The sequence below is a fragment of the Cimex lectularius genome, unplaced genomic scaffold, assembly GCF_000648675.2.
Source record: "Cimex lectularius strain Harlan isolate CLEC.00 unplaced genomic scaffold, Clec_2.1 scaffold14, whole genome shotgun sequence".
NCBI classification, from domain to species: Eukaryota; Metazoa; Arthropoda; class Insecta; order Hemiptera; family Cimicidae; genus Cimex; species Cimex lectularius.
Genome location: NW_019392637.1, coordinates 3,153,606 through 3,165,689, shown reverse-complemented (window position 1 = coordinate 3,165,689; position 12,084 = coordinate 3,153,606). Strand labels below are relative to the sequence as shown.

Below are 12,084 nucleotides of genomic sequence, written 5' to 3'. Positions count from 1 at the left end.
CGTGGTTTTAAGTTTTGAGGTTTTTATGGTCGATTACACACAAAACCACGAGGTGAAAGTTACACCTTGGGTGTAATTTGTGGCTTATTAAACCAGCAATATTACTGTGCAAAGAAGAGGTGCGAGTTTTACATTTGAGGATCGTAGCGTAAAACAACGAAGACAGCCGAAGAAATGGGAGGTTACCACAGTTTCAAGTTAAAATCAATCATTTTTTGACATCTCATCAAACAGGCGAAGGTTATGCCATGGTTATATTCTACGTGGTGTTCAATAAGGTGGGCAGAGGAGAGGACTAAGGGGCAGTTAAAGCATTCAACATTCTAAAACGATACGTAGGTTATGGCTTGGTTGCCCGCCCGCTTGAATATCGTAAAACAAAGGTGAAACGAATGTTGTGTTTATATCATGGTTTCAAGCTTTGGGATAAAAACTATAGCATGGCTATACAAAGGAAATAAAAAAATTAGGAGGTTTTGTCTTAGTTTCATATTATTCTGTTTACTCTATTAAAAACTCAACTGAAAAGTACGAGGCAAAGGTTACGAGGTTTCAAGTTTAATGGCTATTATTTATGCTCGACCAGTCTACAAAAGAAAAAAAACGAGGAGAAGGTTACTCCCAAGTTTACGTTTAAGGATGATAGCTCAAAAACGGGAAGGTCTAACACAGAGGAGGTTTGAGCATTGTTTCAAATTAATTTCACTGCACTAACAAGGCTAAGTTTATATATTTATAAGGTTAACTCGCTTCAATAGTACATCTGAGAAAACTGTATGACGGTCATTATCTTTCTGCGGTATAACTCCCAGAAAAGTTCAACTGCAAAATGGATGGACTGAAGGTTGCGTAATGGTTTTAAGTATAATGGTTGATATGCCACACCATTCTGCACACAGTAGAAATAACGAAGTATATGCTTGAAGATTTTCGAAAAATAGGAGGTTATGTCTTAGTCTTATATTATTACGAAATTAACACGGAGAAAGCAATGCCATGGTTGTAATTGAAGGTTAGCTCGCCAACAAAAAACAAACATACTATTAGAAGGTAATATCTTTTTTTCAAGGTTTGAGCAGTATCCTTAAAATAAGTAAGAAAGGACAGACCGTAGTTTCACAACTAAAGCGAATTATCTAAAAAGGAAAGGGAGGCTATGCACGGGTTGCACGCGTGATTCGGCCGAACAGGTTTACTGTAGAAAAAGAAGGTTATACCATTCCTTACTTTCTAGTACTGTACTACTACATTGTAATAGAAAAACCCGAGAAGGTTTCAGGATGTTGTACCTACCATGTTTTCCGACTCAATTTGATTAGAATCTACGTTGGAAGTGCGAGGTTATGACATGGTTTCACGGCCTAATTTAAATTAGAAGGCAATAACATATGATACATTTGATCCCTGGATTTACGAGGTGTTTTTCTTAAGTTACAAATACTAAAAAGCTTGATTGAAGGTTATGTCGTGGTTACTTTTTTATTAAGTAGCTCAACGCCTAATCAAGCACAACAAAAACAATGTATGCGGTGTATTCAATTTATACAGTAGTCACTAGTTCCTAATCAAGGTTATGAACGGTAGTTACGGTTGTACCACAGTTATGCATAACATTCTTCAGAGAAATGATGTACTTTCTTCCACAGTTACATTCTTCAGAAAATGAAATTACTAGAGTATAAAAGTTGTCCTGTTCACAAAAAATCCAAGCAAAATAGTATGGCGTAACCGTCCGCCATTCGGTTTTTAGGTAGAAGGTTATGCCATGATTAAGCGCGGCCCCTTGGTTTCCATGGGAGGTTACCACAAGGTTAGCCACTAAAGAAAATAATGAATGAAAAAAATATTGAAGAACAACTTGTTATTAGGATAGCTGACATTTGTAAGATATTCGGCAATCAAATTCATGATTCATTTGTTCATTGATGGGGGGGGGGGGAGAAACCTTCTGTAACACAAGATCTAGAGGAAGATAAAATATGCGATGTGATAGAGAACGGAAAGGAAAAGTGATAAGGTAGCTTATAACAATTACATAACCTACCCGGTGTATTTAAACATCGAGGTTATACTACGCACGTAAAATATGAATGGTTTCACTAGGGCGCAGAAACATCGGCCAGAATGTTGTAACAGTGGTGTAACCTCTTCGGTAGGGAGGCAATAAACATTTTATACTTCTATTACGAATCAGTTCTGCATGTAACATGCACTGGTTAGGGCTGAGAATCATGCCGTACAACACTTACATAACCTACATGATAGAAAGGTTATGATGAAGTAAACCAATATGACTGACTTAACATACTTACTCCGGACTCAACTTGTTCGAATAAAATTACATATTGACTGAAGGTAGGTTATAATAATTTACCAGTACGGCAGGTTATAACATTTACATAACCTTCACCCAAGGGCAAAATGAGAGTTGAATAGGTTAACCTCTTAATCGTGTGTACCATGAATAAAAAATATACGCTTTTTCGACAAAAACGATATAACTTTGGTAACTTCATAAACGAAAAAACTATGTCCCTGTTCGGGCTTTTTCTTCAAGAAAGTGAAGGTTACATTACTGTTGTCTTAGAATTTTGTAATTAAGATTGTAACAGGAGCATAACCTTCCTCTTGTTAACATAATATTTGAAGTTATTCTATAAAATCATAAACAGATACTTTTAAATAATATCGTCACATTAGGATTATAACATATCAAAACGCTCATAAAATGTTATAACAACCTCATAAGTAGTACATTGCTAAAATAAATCTGTACGTTGAAGAGTAATACATGTTTTTATGTACCTATGAATGTGAATAACTTCGTATATTTGCGACTAGGAGTATAACAGGCGTCTAACTTTCCTATTTGCTTTAGAGTTATTCTATACAATTTTACATAGGAACGTTGGTACGTTCAATAATAATTGACTTTGAAATGAACAGGTATGTTACAACCTTAAGACCTCATTAAATTTTCCAACAAGAAAGGTTATAACAGCCACAACACGTTCAAGTAAAATATATATGTGTACTATTCCTTTTAAGAAATAGAAGCTTTTAGGTATAAGTTACATAAGTATAAGCTTCTAGATATATTTACCATTATCATACTATTATAACAGGAGAATAACCTTCCAGTTTTCGGGGAGCAATGCTGACCTGCTAACTATTTCATATTATGTAATTAAATGATTTCCTACAGATGGAGGAGATTACAAAATATGGGAGCGTAACCTTACAGCGACAAAAAGAAAATAATTAAGATTTTTTTTCTTCTGCAAGCCGATGTTTTCATCTAGCAAAGAAGAAACAGCATCATAACCTCCCAGCTATTTTAAAATGTATTACCATTTCAGATATCCTTAAAAACTAACACGGGAAGAACCTTAAAGACCTTTCGTATGGAGGGGCTAACTTTTCAAAACGAAAGCCTACAACAGGTTCTTCCACGTATACGTTAACCTCAAATGTGAAACCTCCTAACCATCCCCAAACCAATTACCTTTGAAAGTACAGTATAGCAATTTAAAGGTCAAAAAATCATTTAAAAGCAACCGGGGCAGTTATAACCTTACAGAAAAATTAAATTCTCGGCACGAAAGGTTATAACAGCTAGTGTAATCTTCTTGTTATTTAAATTAAAGCATTGTTAAATTTTTGTGAGAACTGAAGCATTGGATGGATAAGGTTTCAAACAAATGCTTAACCTGAAGTGTGAAACAAAAGTATAACCTTTCAGTCAATTTCGTGGGTAAATTATTAAATTTAAAAGTTAGGAAATGATTTTAAATGCAACAGGGGATGTAATAACCTCAAGGAAAATTACCTTCTCACAACGAATAATTAGTGTAACCTTCTTGTTATTAATATTATTATAATAATATTCATTTCTTTGTTGAAACTGAATCATTTGGATGGATAAGATTTTTTTTAAACAGATGCTTCACCTTTATACTATAAGCATAAAACAACTATAACCCTCCAGTTAATTAAAATAAATTATGAAATCTAAACGGGGATGTTACTGTGTTATAACCTTACGGAAAATAGCCTTCTATCACGAAAGGTTATAACAGTTCGTGTAACCTTCTTGTAGTTTTAGGAAGGCTTCAACGGACACTACCCTTCTTACTATGAGGTAAAGGTAAAATTAAATTTTAAACGTTAAGAAATAGCGCGTATTAAAATAGCAAGGAAGCAACCGGGTATGTTATACCGAAAGGAAAAATAACCTTCTCGACACGAAAGGTTATGGCAGCTAGTGTAACACGTATTCTTTCAGCTATTGTAATATTTATTTTAAAAAGGTTTCCTTCAGATAGCAAGGAATGTAATGCAAGGACTTCATGTAATCGAGAAATCAACACCAGGGATGTTATAACCTTAATTTCGTAGGAAAGGTTTAAAGAGGAGCAAACCTTCTAGGTAATATTTGAACTAAGTAACCTTAATTTATACTTCTTTTCTATAAGCGATAGGATGCGGAACATTTTTTAAGCGAAAGGTTACAACAGCTAGCATAACCTATGCACAGCTGTTATAACCTTTGTATTGTAAATATTGTCTTGACATAGCATCGTTCTTAGAATCCTAACCTTCTGGGCACAGAGTACAACATAAATATAACCTTCTCTCTATTTTAGATCGCCGTACTTTAAGCTTCAAGAAGAAACTAGGGATGTTGTAACCCTAAAGGCAAAGTTACAACCGTTATACATCATTATCAGTTATTGTATGAACTAAGTTAACCCTTGTTTCTTTTTTGGGACAGCATTTTTTCGTCCCGGAAGGTTACACAAGTCATCGAAATTAACCTTTACCATTTTCTTTATTGAAATTTCATCTTTTCCCCAGGTCAGGGTCGTTTGAAGTTAGACATTAATTATAAGTTGGCGTTTAAATGTTAAGTAAATCGTTTAAAAAGCGATTTAAGTTTAACCTTCGTTTGGAACGTGACCGAATTTTACAGAAAAAAATTCTAACGTGAAACTAAGTTGTAAACGGAAATTTGATTTTTTAAATATTTTTTTAAATAAAGTTGTGGTCTCTTTGTACGGTTACTTCTAGGTGTTGATCTCGTGTTGTTTGGGGTCGAAAATAGATTTTTTAATATGAAAGATGGCACGTAGGAGGTCATGACCTTCCCACCGGGCGAAAATGCCCGCGGCCCTACGCCTTGCGAAACACACTGATGACCCGTGAGTCCGTGAAAACTGACAGTCGGAATGAGTCCTGAAAAAAGTATAATCAAGGAAGAACACCTGCTGATTTGACACCAAGGAGGCGGGAAAAAAAGGACACGGTCTTCTTCCTAGACGCATTTATTACAGGTTGCAGGTCGGATTGGATAATCTACATTCAAGACGAAACGGGTTTAAAAAAAACAAGAAGTTGAAAAATCTCAAGGATGAAGGATGGGAAAAACAGGTGATTTAGGATCCACCAGGATGATACCGTCCTTGTCCCTAAATGACCCCAAAGAAACTACTGCTTTTATCAAAAAGTAACATAATTAGAAGTAAAACAAAAACTAAACGAAGGTTATGCCACGGTTTCAAGATTTGCGGTAGCACCGGTACCTTAAGTAGCAAAGGATGGTATGTTACATTTTGGCTTTATAATTAAGACCTATTAGGAAACTAGGCGGGAGTTGTGCCATGGTTACATTTAAATCTTAACTACCTTCGATAAAATTAAACGAAGGTTAGCACGATATCAAGATTTGCGGTACCATCTGTGCCATTAGTAGAAAGGAGGATGGGATGTTACGTATTGTTTTCATAATTAAAACTGTTTATACAGATTAGGAGGTTATGTTATGGTTAAATTCAATGTTTAACTTCCTTTAATAGCTGTAAAAACTAAGGGAAGGTCATGCCACGGTTTCAAGAAATAGCATCTGTACGCTAAGAAAGGAGAAATGGGATGTTAAGTTTTAAGTGATGACTAAATAAACTAGGCGGAGGTTATGCCATGATTACATTTAAAGGTTAAATGGCTTCAATAGTTTAAAGAACTATGCGAAGGTTATGTCCGAATTTCAAGATTTGTCGTAGTATCCGTAATTCAGAAAGGAGCAAAAAATAGGAGGCTACGTTTTGGTTTTATCATTATGTCTAGATTCAAAGTAGGCGGAAGTTGCACAACTTCGATGCCATGGTTTTTTAACTCGTTTCAACATTGGGAAGGTTTTTTGGTGTTACAAATCATTCAGATAATAAGCATGGAAGAAATTTGTCGTACTTGTAACTTAAAGAATAATGCTACAAGCCAGTACGGCCATAATTGAGGGTATACAATGGGACTGAGAACAGACTTGTCGTTGAAAAGATCAGGTCGTTTGATAGTCTTGTTCTCAATCCATTGTAGTTTAGAATAATATAATTATTCTATTATATATATATATATATAGTATAGGAATTAGAATTGCATGTTATAACTAAGAAAAATGAAAGTTATGGCCATACATAAAACATAATATTATATATAATAACATAATATTATATTATATCAAGGTTACAGGCTAAAATTAAATGACGGTTATGAGTTAGAACAATTAGATAGAAATGGAAGTTATAAACAACATACAACATGGGGTTATATCACTGTTATTTTTAGTACAAGCTAACTATAGCAGCTAGGTTATGCCATGGTTACAATTATAAATTTTATGATATAAGTATAAAAGAAAATAGATATATTGGAATGGAGGTTATGTAAACTGTACATCCCAGGATATGCTAATAATGGAAAGTAGGTGATACCATGGTTATGAGAAGTAACACACGTTGAAAAAAATGTATTGTATGTTCTAAACCAACATACCAACCCAGCTGAATAAATGGATCAGCTGTAAAATAAGAAATTACGGAACGGAATTTTATACCATAGATATAAAATACTGTCGAGACATATGTATGTAGTAGGTTATACCATAGTAATGATAAACGTTGATACAGTGTATTGTATAATAAAAGTAGGGGTTTTACCATATTGTAAGCAAGACGTGTACGAAGGTTACTTTAATCATGGCCAGTAAGTTATATTACTGGTTACAAATTCGTATGTGCATATTGTTGAATGGAGGTTATGCCGCGGTTGCAAGACTGACCACACACTAAGCATCTCAGTAGTTCGAAACACATTGATGAAAAAGAGGTTATTACACGGCTAAGAATAAGAATACTAAAAAAATTGTAAAATGTAGTGAAAGTAAGGACACGATTATAATTTTAATTCATTTCGACGAGTTAGGTTATGCCTTGGTGCAAAGTCAGAGGCGTTCTTTTTATATTTAAATTCAATTTAAATTAGAATGAACGGGGTAAAAACGGTTGATTGGCATTTGTTACTGCCAGTTACTTGTTTAGAACCTTAGTGAGAGGTTACGGCACGGTTATAATTTTAGTTTGTCTCAACGAGGGTAGGTTATGCCACGGTGTTTAGTCGGATGCATTTTTTATCTTTTAATTTTTAACAACTATTTAAATTGGAATGATCGGAGTTAATACAATACGATTAAAAAGGTTATGAGTGAACTGGTTTAGGAAGGGAGGTTACGTCATTGTTTACCAGTAGTAACTCCCAGGGGAGTTACAGCTGTGTTGACATTTGCCACTGCGAGTTAATTGTTTAAGGATGTTAAGAGACCTTTGTGAAAGGAGGTTATGACACCGTTATTAATTTCAATTTTTCTTCGCGTAGTACCATGGTATAACCGTTCGTTGTTATTCGACCATCGATTTTAGCGTGCGTTTTGAAATGTTAACGCAGTTAGGTTAAACATTATTGTCACACGTGTCCGGGACACAGTTGTTAATTTTGGCAGTTATTTCAGAAATGCCAACGAAAATCTTACTTGTTTAGGGACTTAGTGAGAGGTTATAATTTTGGTTTGTCTCGGCGAGGATAATGTTATGCCACGGGGACAAAGTCGGATGCCTTTTTTCTTTAAAATTTCAGTTTAAACTGAATGATCGGGGTTCATACTAAGTATGGTTAAAACTGTAATGATTTTGGTATGTGGTTGATGGAGGGAGGTTACGTCACTGTTTACCAGTAAAAACTCTCCTTGGTGTTAGAGGTATATTGACATTTGATTCTGCCAATACAGTTACTTGTTTTAAGGCTTTAGTGAGAGAAGGTTACGACACAGTTATAATTTTGGTTTCCCTCGATGAGGGTAAGGTTATGTCGGTTCAAAGTCGGAAGCCTATTTCTTCTTAAACGTCGAATTGGAAAGATGGAGTGTGTTTTTCTGATTAAAAAGTAAATTTTGCCTTTCGAGTTGTTTTAAGTCTTCCTGGGTCAAATGATTATGACCCCGACAAGGGAAAGGATTATCTTTTAATCCGGGGCTTTTTATTTGGATAAAAGATAATTTCCCCAGACCGCGCAAGGCTTTCGCCCGTGTGTGGTCTGTACCCAATAGGCGGCGTATGAAACCGGTTACATAAAAAAAAATAAAACATAAGGTGGGAAAATAATAAAAAAATAAGTCGGATGGGTTGCGTCACCCTGTGATGCCTACGGGCCACGTGTTGCGCAAACGCGCATCTTCCCGGTTTTTGCTATGCGAGACCCGGCGGACCCCACTTCCGAGTACGGACGTGTTTCACGGCCTAGCCAGCGGTTGAAAACCCTTTAATAAACCGACTATGATAACGAGCCATTAAAAGGTACTTTCCCTGATCAAAGTCCAGGATTCCAAAGAAAAAGGAGCTCAATTATTTTCCATAAGAAAAAAAAGGGGGGAAATCCTAAGATACAGGGGTTGGTTATCCATGGTGTGTTGGTGAAAAATCGGGACTTTACCATTTTCCCCTGGATAGAGTGTCGATTCGAAAAGAAAATTCACAAGTAGGAAGCAGGAAAAATATTTTAAAAAAGCCTGTCCTCTTCGAATCGTATGACAATATGGTTATTTCGAAACGTTTCTAAACGTGGTATGGCCGAGGTTAAAGGTCAATATGAAATGAAAATGTAAAGAGCCTTCTTTACAACAGCCAAAGGTTGCCGAAAGAGACCGGAGCTATTGTCAACCAGGAGATGAGCACAACGGGCAACGCTAGGGTCTTTCTAGTGTGTCCTGCCTGAATTACACGTTGGATCCACAAAAAAGGTTAAGTGGAACTTAGCTTTCATCAAAAATTAAACTAAGCATGAATATTCTTTTGATTAAATTAATTGGATCGGCTCCTGTTACCATCTTGGTCGAAGGTGAGAGGAGCCGACCATTTCCAAGAAACGAAAATTTTTTTTCACCATGGATTATTAATGCAATCAGTGTCAGATGAACGTAGCTCAAATATTATGGAAAAACACATTAAGAAAACCTTATATATAAACTGAAAAAAGTACGAGATCTTTATGTCTCGTCTGACATTCTGAAGAAAGTTGTCCGAAGAGGGGGCTTTCCTTCTCTTTCTCTTAATTCTTTAATCTTAAAACTGATATGCAAAAGGCTGCAAGGAAGAAGCGACCTTTATAAACCGCAAGGTGAAAGGGGTCCTCACCCTCTGTGGTCTCTTTCTACACAATCGGCCGACTCACGCGTTATAAAAGGCATCAAAGCACAAAAACAAAACGAATAGCACGCTCGGGGTCATAATACAGAAATGAACAATAGTAAATATGCTGAGGAAAAGATTTCGTCCGTGAAGAAAAAAAAACAAATGATTAAATAATGATTAATCGTTGAAAGATCAGCCTAAGAACCCTTTAGCTAGTCTTCCCTAGAAATGTAGAACCCTATAGTGAATAGCCATAGCTTCACGTACTGTAAATAAAAAAACATTCGCGGTACAAGAATTATAGGCCTTATAAATTTTCCTTCTAAAAAATTACCATTTAGATATGCCTATGAGGTAATATGTAAAAAAGGCATAAGTATTTTTTTAAACCAATAAATTAAACGAAATAAAGAAATATTGCCAACGATTACGAGGAAAAAGAAAGGAGTAAATTGCGAGAGAAGCAGTACGATAATTTTTGAAGGTGGTGGGGGATATCAGATTCTACATAAATAGTAAGGGAATTTAAGTGGTTTAGGGGGTGGACATACAATTACATTTATGAAGTTGGGGGTGTTAACCCGAGATAAGCAATAGTGGGGGACTTCACGAAGTGTTGTAGGGAAAAAAAGAGGACATGAGAAGTAGTGGGGGAATATACAATTACATTGTTGGAGTGGGGTGTGTTGACCCAATATAAGCAGTAGTGGGGGGAATTTAAGAAGTGGTGTAGGGGAACAGGTGGAGATGAGAAGTAGTGGGGGAACAAAAAATTATATAGATTAAGAGGGGGTGTTGGTAGTAGTTGGGGAATTAAGAAGTGGAGTAGAAGTATTTTGAGGCAAAGCAAAAATGATTGATGATGTGGGGTGAGGTCAGATTTAATGTAATCAGTAGTGGGGGAATTTAAGAAGTGGTGTAGGGGACCGAGAAGCTCATGAGAAGTAGTTGGGGTACAGCAAAAATAATTAATGAAGTGTGGTATTGTCAAACACCATATAGGCAGTTTTGAAGTAGAGATGGAGGAACAAATACACATTAGAAGTCGTCGTAGCAGCACTACATGAAAGAAGTGGGGGGTTCATGAAATAGAGGGGGCATTTTGTGAAGATGGTGGGGGTTGACATTAGACGAAGTACAGGTTGTTCATAGTGGAGGGAGAAATTCAAGAAACGAGTTCTTCCCCTTTTCAAACTGATTTGTTTTACAAAATTGCAAAAAAGAAAATTAATAAATACGTTTGAAAACAGGCCAAAGTGCGATTTATTTGTCCAAAACCTTTCGGATTCAAGCTTAGCGGGCATCTTTGGAACAAAAGGACCCATGAGACCAAAAGTAGCTCAGGTAAATTAATAGAAATTAGACAAATTAGATTTTTACAGTATCCCTCTAATACTGACATTCCTTGGTTTTCCTTCTATCCAAAACGTGTTATATATCTTGAAGTTGTAAATTTTCGATAGAGGCGATATATGAGACCAAAAGAGGCATGGTTTAGGTTACAAATTTTGGACCAAATACAGAAAGAAAGTCCACAAATTATAGTTTTACAATATTCCTATCGTAATGACATTCGTTTGGTTTCCTTCTTTCCAAACTCACCCATCATACATGAAAACTGTCCTGTGGTCGATGGGCATATATATACGAGACCAAAATGAGTCGGTCTCAGGTTAATAATGTTAGGATAAATATAGGTATAAAGTCCACAAATTGGAATTTTATAATATCCCTGTTATCCCACCAATTGGAATTTTATAATATCCCTGTTATCCTGACTTTCCTTGGATTTCGCTCTATCCGAACGTTTGTTCAATTTCGAAATTGTGCTTTTTGTAAAAAAATTTTATTAGAGACCAAAAGGGACGTAATTGGCTCCGAGTAGCAATTTTGGATAAAATATACTTATAAAGTCTACAAATTGGAATTTTACAATATCCGTCTTATTCTGACTTCCTTGGTTTTCCCTTTATCCAAAATCTTTTGTAGGGTTTGAAAACAGTACATTTTGGACAAAGGGCTATAAGAGACCAAAAATGTGACTGCTCAGGTTAGAAATTTTAGACAAAACAGAGGAAGATGAAAATATTTAAAAATTGGAATTTTTCATCATTCCTGTCATACTGATTTCCTTGGTTTTCCCTTTATCCAAAATCTTTTGTAGGGTTTGAAAATAGTACATTTTGGACAAAGGGCTATAAGAGACCAAAAATGTGACTGCTCAAGTTAGAAATTTTAGACAAAACAGAGGAAGATGGAAAGATTTAAAAATTGGGATTTTTCAACATTCCTGTCAACATACTGACATTCCACGAATTCCCTTTATCCCAAATGTTATTATGAAATTGTTAATTTCCAATAATTCAAAACTCTTGTTCAACTTGGACATTGTAATTTTTCGATAAAGTGCTTATATGAAACCAAAACTGGCCCAGCTCAGTTTAGCAATTTTGGACAAAATAGACGTATAAGTCAACAAAATTGGAATTTTCAAAAAAAAAAAATCTTATTTTGAATTTCCTTACGTTCGCCCTATCCAAAACTATCGTTCAACTTGGAACCTGTGACT

General features: G+C 35.5%; 1 protein-coding gene across 2 annotated transcripts in view; it reads right to left on the bottom strand.

The window, feature by feature from the left end:
- The window catches only part of LOC106671918 (probable basic-leucine zipper transcription factor Q), a 105,670-nt gene that overhangs the window by 15,618 nt on the left and 77,968 nt on the right, over positions 1-12,084 (bottom strand). The window lies entirely within an intron of this gene.